We start from the raw sequence: 6,890 nt of genomic DNA, 5'->3' as shown, positions 1-6,890 counted from the left end.
TGAAATGTACAAAAGGCAGCGGGAGATGAGAGACTGGAGAAAAGTTTGAGTTGGATAAATAGATCATGGTTGCTGAGGAGGTCAATTTTAAAACTAAATCAATAGGAATGGATTAGTGGTCATTTCTGTTTTGAATTTGACACCACTGATCTAATCCAACTTATTCATGTTGCAATATAGAGAATGGGGGAAGTGCACAGACTTGCCCAAAGTCCCACAAACTGTAGAATGATAGATTCAAAATGAGGTCTTTTGATTACTTTCCCAGGGCTTTTTGCTCTCCATAGACTGTCTTAGAAAAATAATAAAAAGTGGTTAGCAGAACTGGTTTCTGGGACATTTCCCAATTCAAGCTGCATTGTTGCCCAGCAACCCACCTCCTGGGGGAAGCTCAGCTGTGGCTTAATCTTTCTCAGCATTCCCATTAAATTGTGATAAACTATGACATGGCAACCTGAGCTGTGAGACTTTTCCTCTCTTCTCTCTAACTTGTCTTTCTTTCCATTATATATAGTTTCTTCCTTGACTAGACTTTCCCTACCCCCAGCCCTGTGAGAAACATGACCCTACTCTGGAGCAAAAAGAGCTTCAGAGCTGAAGTACATCACTCTGACTTATTGGGGATGGGAGGGGAAAAGGGAGATGCCATCTTGGGGACATGGAACAACTAACATCCCTATCTCTTGCTAGGCAGCAGTGGGCGTAATAGCTTGTTTGGCCATCATGCTGTCATCCCACAGGGCATGCTTCGACCAGTGTAAAGGTCACTCTGAAGGCCCTCTGTTCCTGTGGAGCAGAGAGGCAGGAGTGGCCCCTCTTATTAAACAGTAGTGTCCTTTGTGAGACTATGAAACTCAGAGGTTAGGGAAGGGGAAGAGTAGGAGGCTGAAAGGGCTGGAGAAGGAGTTTTCATTGTCTCTAGGGAATGTCTCTCCTCCACACTAGGACTTTAATACTCATCAAATTTATGGTGATTAGTTCTTGACCTGTACCATACAATTATCGGTCAAAGGCTGGTCAGGGTGTTGTAATAGAGGGGCTGTCAGATTCTGGGTCAACAGAGCTTTTCAAGATTAGCAGGGCCCAGAGAATTGGTGAAGACTGAGAATGAAAGCCTAAGTCCCCACCTTCCAGATGTAATAAGGAAGTGATAATATAGAGTTAGCTAATGTATCTACTACATCAAGAGTGATCAACAAGCATTTATTATACACTTATTATGTGCCAGGCACTTGCTAAGTATTAGAGATGCAGATGAAGGTAAAAATTGTCCTTTCCTTCATCAAAATACATACAGGATAAATTGGAAGTAATCTCAGGGAGAAGGCACTACTATTCAGGGGGAACCAGGCTCTTTTTTTTAAGTTGGGACTTGCAAGAAGCTAAGGAAGATAAGACAAAGATGAGGAGGAAGAACATTCTAAGCATGGGGAATAGCCATTGAGAATGTGTATAATGGAGAGGTAGAGTGTCTTAAGCAAAGAACAGCAGAGAGTCCAGTTTCATTTGATCATAGAGTACATGAATGGGACGAAGGTATAAAAAGATCAAAGAGGTAGAAAAGAACTTGTTATAAAGAATTTCAAAAGCTAAATAGAAGATTTAAAATTTTATCCTGGAGATAATAGGGAGCCAATGAATTTTACTGAAAGATGAGATGGTATGATTAAACCTGCACTTTAGGAAGATCATGTTTATAGTTGTGGAGGAAGGACTGGAATGAGCAGAGACTTCAGCAACTAGAAGGAAACTGTGATAATCTATGTGGGACCTGACAGGTGATGGCAGCTTCACAGGAGTGAGTAGAACATAGAAATATTGTAAAGGTGACAGGATTGGGCAATAGATTGAAGTGGGTGAGGAAGGACAGAAAGAGAATGAGGAATCAAGGATGGCACCTAGGCTGTACTGGGAGGATGGGGTTACCCTTCATAATAATAGAGAAGTGAGGAGGAAGAGAGAATTTTTGGGGAAAGACAGTTAAGTTTGGATTTTGACACATTGAGTTTAAGAGGTCAATGGGACAAAGCATTCTGGAGAAGAATTTGAAATTATGCCTAAAGGGCTACAAAACTATGCATACCCTTTGACCCAACAGTGCCATTGCTGGTCTATATCCCAAAGAAATGAAAAAAAAGGAAAATTGTATGCAAAAATATTTATAGCTGCTCTTTTTTGTAGTGGCAAGGAATTGGAAACTGAGTGAATGACCTTCTGTTGGGGAATGGCTAAATAAGTTTTGGTCTACAAAAATAATGAAATATTATTATTCTATAAGAAATGATGAACAGGCTGATTTCAGAAAAGCCTGGAAAGACTTCTATGAATTGATACTGAAAGAAGTGAGCAGAACTAAGAGAATATTATACACAGCAACAGCAAGATTGTATGATAATTAACTATGATAGATTTAGCTCTTTCTAGCAAGTCAATGATCCAAGGCAATTTCAATAGATTTTGGATGGAAAATGCTATCTGCAGCCAGAAAGAGAACTATGGAAACTGAATACAGATTGAAGTATAGTATATTCACCTTTTTTCCTTCTGTTTTTTTCTTTCTTATAGTTTTCCCCTTTTGTTCTGATTTTTCTTCCCCAAATTGACTCATATGGAAATATGTAAAAAAGATTGTGTGTGTGTGTGTGTGTGTATATATATATATAATCTTAAAAATAAAATTTAAAAAGGAGAAGTCAATGGGACAGTTACTTTGAGGTCTTTGGAGATGAGAGACTGGAGATCAGGAGAGAGATTAGGGATAGATAAATAAATTTGAGAGGTCTCATTTCCAAAATATATAGAGAACTGATTCAAATTTATAAGAAATCAAGCCATTCTCCAGTTGATAAATGGTCAAAGGATATGAACAGACAATTTTCAGATGATGAAATTGAAACTATTACCACTCATATGAAAGAGTGTTCCAAATCATTATTGATCAGAGAAATGCAAATTAAGACAACTCTGAGATACCACTACATACCTGTCAGATTGGCTAAGATGACAGGAAAAAATAATGATGAATGTTGGAGGGGATGCGGGAAAACTGGGACACTAATGCATTGTTGGTGGAGTTGTGAATGAATCCAACCATTCTGGAGAGCAATCTGGAATTATGCCCAAAAAGTTATCAAACTGCGCATACCCTTTGATCCAGCAGTGCTACTACTGGGCTTATACCCCCAAAGAGATACTAAAGAAGGGAAAGGGACTCACATGTGCCAAAATGTTTGTGGCAGCCCTGTTTGTAGTGGCTAGAAACTGGAAAATGAATGGATGCTCATCAATTGGAGAATGGCTGGGTAAATTGTGGTATATGAATATTATGGAATATTATTGTTCTGTAAGAAATGACCAGCAGGATGAATACAGAGAGGCTTGGAGAGACTTACATGAACTGATGCTAAGTGAAATGAGCAGAACCAGGAGATCACTTTACATTTCGACAACGATATTGTATGAGGACGTATTCTGATGGAAGGGGATTTCTTTGACAAAGACTCAGTTTCAATTGATAAATGATGGACAGAAGCAGCTACACCCAAAGAAAGAACACTGGGAAACGAATGTGAACTATTTGCATTTTTGTTTTTCTTTCCGAGTTGTTTTTACCTTCTGAATCCAATTCTCCCTGTGCAACAAAAAAACTGTTCGGTTCTGCAAACATATATTGTATCTAGGATATACTGCATCATATTTAACATATATAGGACTGCTTGCCATCTAGGGGAGGGGGGGGAGGGAGGGAGGGGAAAAATCGGAACAGAAGCGAGTGCAAGGGATAATGTTGTAAAAAAAAATTACCCTGGCATGGATTCTGTCAATATAAAGTTATTATAAAATAAAATATTAAAAAAACATATATTGTATCTAGGATATACTGCAACATATCTAACATGTATAGGACTGCTTGCCATCTAGGGGAGGAGGTGGAGGGAGGGAGGGGAAAAATCGGAACAGAAACGAGTGCAAGGGATAATGTTGTAAAAAAAAAATTACCCTGGTATGGATTCTGTCAATATAAAGTTATTATTAAATTAAAAAAAGAAAAAAATAGATTTGAGAATCATCTTCTTAGAGAAGATAGTTGAATCCATGAGAACTAATGAGATCAATACATGAAATTTTATGAAGGAGAAGGCGGCCTAGCACAAAGCCTTGGGGGATATCCCCAGTGGCTCCCAGGTACAACTTACATGAAAGCTCAACAAAGGAGATTGAAAAAGATCAGTTAGACCCCTAAGAGAAGCAGAAGAGAGGGCTGAGCTGAAAATCTAGAAAGAAACTTTCTCTTCTTCATTTCTTTATGGAGAAAATGAGGGAGTTGAACTATTTCTTTCACTCTACAGCTCTTCCTATTGTAGTCAGTGAAAATGAGGGGAACAGGCAAAAGAATCTGCCAGGATCTTTGCAGCAGGGACACAGCTGGGGTGAAGCAGGCATTTTCTTCTGAGATATAGTCTGCTGGGAATCCTCCTGTACAAAAGAAAAACCAGGACAATGGTCTGGTTTGTGGTCCTTTGGTGGCCCCCTGCTACCATACTAGTACAAGGAGACTCTCTGTTTCTGTAGGATACTAAAGGTGCCAGCCAGCCTACATAGCATCAATACAAAAAACTGGCCAGTGGTGAGCTAAGTGTCTCAGGCTTGGCCTTTGCTGGTGTCTGGATTGACATTTCTAAGGCTATTATCCCTCTCTTAAGACATGTCTTCATCAGACATTGGGCAACCGCCAATGGTCTACAATTGCCCTAACTGCTTTTCGGGTCAGATCCATAGGATCTGGCCCAGTGTGGGACACATAACAGATAATAAACAAATACCTATTGATGGATTAATTATAGTGAATTCTGAGAGGCTGCCCAGATTCTTAAGTCATATGGTAATTTTCCCTGTCTACAAATGGTCATTTGAACCTACAATAATAGACATATTCCTGAAAATGTATAAATCAAATCTTACTTTAAAGAATTATAGGATTTCAAGCTGGGCTAGCTCTCAGAATTGCTGGGGTCTCCACCTACCCCCAATTACTTTTTGTATATTTTTCATATAGTTCTATATATTGGAGCTAATGAAAGTCCCATCCTCAGAGATGTGGATTGTGCTTTGTCCATATAATGTTCCCCCCAGACGCTTAAGGGACCTATTTCTGGGCATATATTATGCAGGGTCCTGCTCCAACTTTGGATTAGGCACAGGTATTCTATGTTTCTTTTCTTTTCTTTTCTTTTTTCTTTTTTCTTTCTTTTCTTTTTTTTTTTTTAAATTAAAGAACATCTTTTTAATTGGCCGAGTCAGACACTGAATTTTCATAAAGGACTCCCATGGAGGCAACTCATCTCCTTTTCTTCTATGGCTATGTTGTAGTAAAAAATGTGAACTCCTCTGGCAGAGGAGCCCTAGAAACACTCTCTCCCCCAAACCATCATGAATCTGGTAAATTCATGGCCTAAATAAGTAACCTATATCTGGAGTGAGATCCTCTCCTGTTTGTGACGTCTCAAAAGGTCTGATTAATTGCCTAAAGTTATTCAGGGAATAATCAACAGAGCTGGTTTTTGGACTCGTTTCTAATACCAAATCCATTATTATTATTTTTTACTTAAGAGTATTTTTTCCAATTTCATGTAAAGATAGTTTTCACTATTCATTTTGGTAAGGTGTTGAGTGCTAAATTTTTCTCCCTCCCTGATCCAGACAGCAAGCAATCTGATATAGCAAACCCCATTATTCTTTCTACTACCCCTTAAGCAGAACTCACCATTTAAAAGAATATGAAGCTGAATCATTCTATAAAGTACAATATCCAATTATAAATGTGGCCTAAGTTTAGAGAGACACAGCCACAGTAATATCTTTTTCAATCCCCTCTCCTCTTTTCCCTTCTCTGTCAAGGACATAGCTACAATGTCTTTTCAGCAGTTTCCCTTCTTTCTCTTACTTTATTGAATCTAGATCTTTCTTTTCTCATATCTATTAGTTTCCAGCATCCCTTTTTCTCCCCCTTTGATGTGATAGCTGTGTGTTAGGTGGGAAATGAATTTAAGTTGATTGCTGAGGAATCAACTACACTTGCCTCTATGCAGCGCTGAACCCCCTGCATGACCACACACAAAAGATTAATTTAATTCTTGTAAAATGAAGCAGAGTCTGTGTATTTAGGAAGAGAAAGTCAGAAAAATGAGAGGGGTTTGTTTTATGTAGCCCAGCTTAAGTCAGAAGTCATTGGCATTTCCATCATCATCACCCAGGGGTATGCTTGTAAATGTTTAATAACCAACTCCCAGGAAATAAAATGTAGATAAAATGGACTTTTTCCCCCTTCATAAACTAACATTTATTATTTAAATTCTTTTCTTTCTTTTTTTTTTCCTGAGGCAATTGGGGTTAAGTGACTTGCCCAGGGTCACAAAGCTAGGAAGTGCTAAGTGTTAAGTGTCTGAGGGCAGATTTGAACTCAGGTCCTCCTGGCTGGTGCTCTATCCACTGTACCACCTAACTGCACCGATTATTTAATTTCAAGAATAGGTTATGAAGGGAGTGAGAGACAAATTTGGAACAAATTATTAGAATGGAGCCAAGGGGGTCAGGGAAGAGAGGAGACAGGGAGACCAGAGCCTTTCATCTATGTCTGTTCTTGATGGGATTGACCCTCAGTTTTTAGCCTCCATCCAGGGCACACAATGAAGCACATAATAAAATGAAGTTCCAGAAGATACAGTTTTAGGAAAACATCAAGGAGTGGCCAAAGTTATACATTCAATCAAAGGTGGGGGCTGTGATTCCCCTAGCATTAGTAGCACTGCTGCCTTTTATGGAAATGAAGTATAGAAGTTTAATAAGTTCCATCCCATGCATTTTAGCTCTTATAAACATTCTTGTAATTA

This window comes from Antechinus flavipes, chromosome 4, assembly GCF_016432865.1.
Source record: "Antechinus flavipes isolate AdamAnt ecotype Samford, QLD, Australia chromosome 4, AdamAnt_v2, whole genome shotgun sequence".
NCBI lineage: Eukaryota > Metazoa > Chordata > Mammalia > Dasyuromorphia > Dasyuridae > Antechinus > Antechinus flavipes.
Note: the sequence above shows the minus strand (reverse complement) of the source record.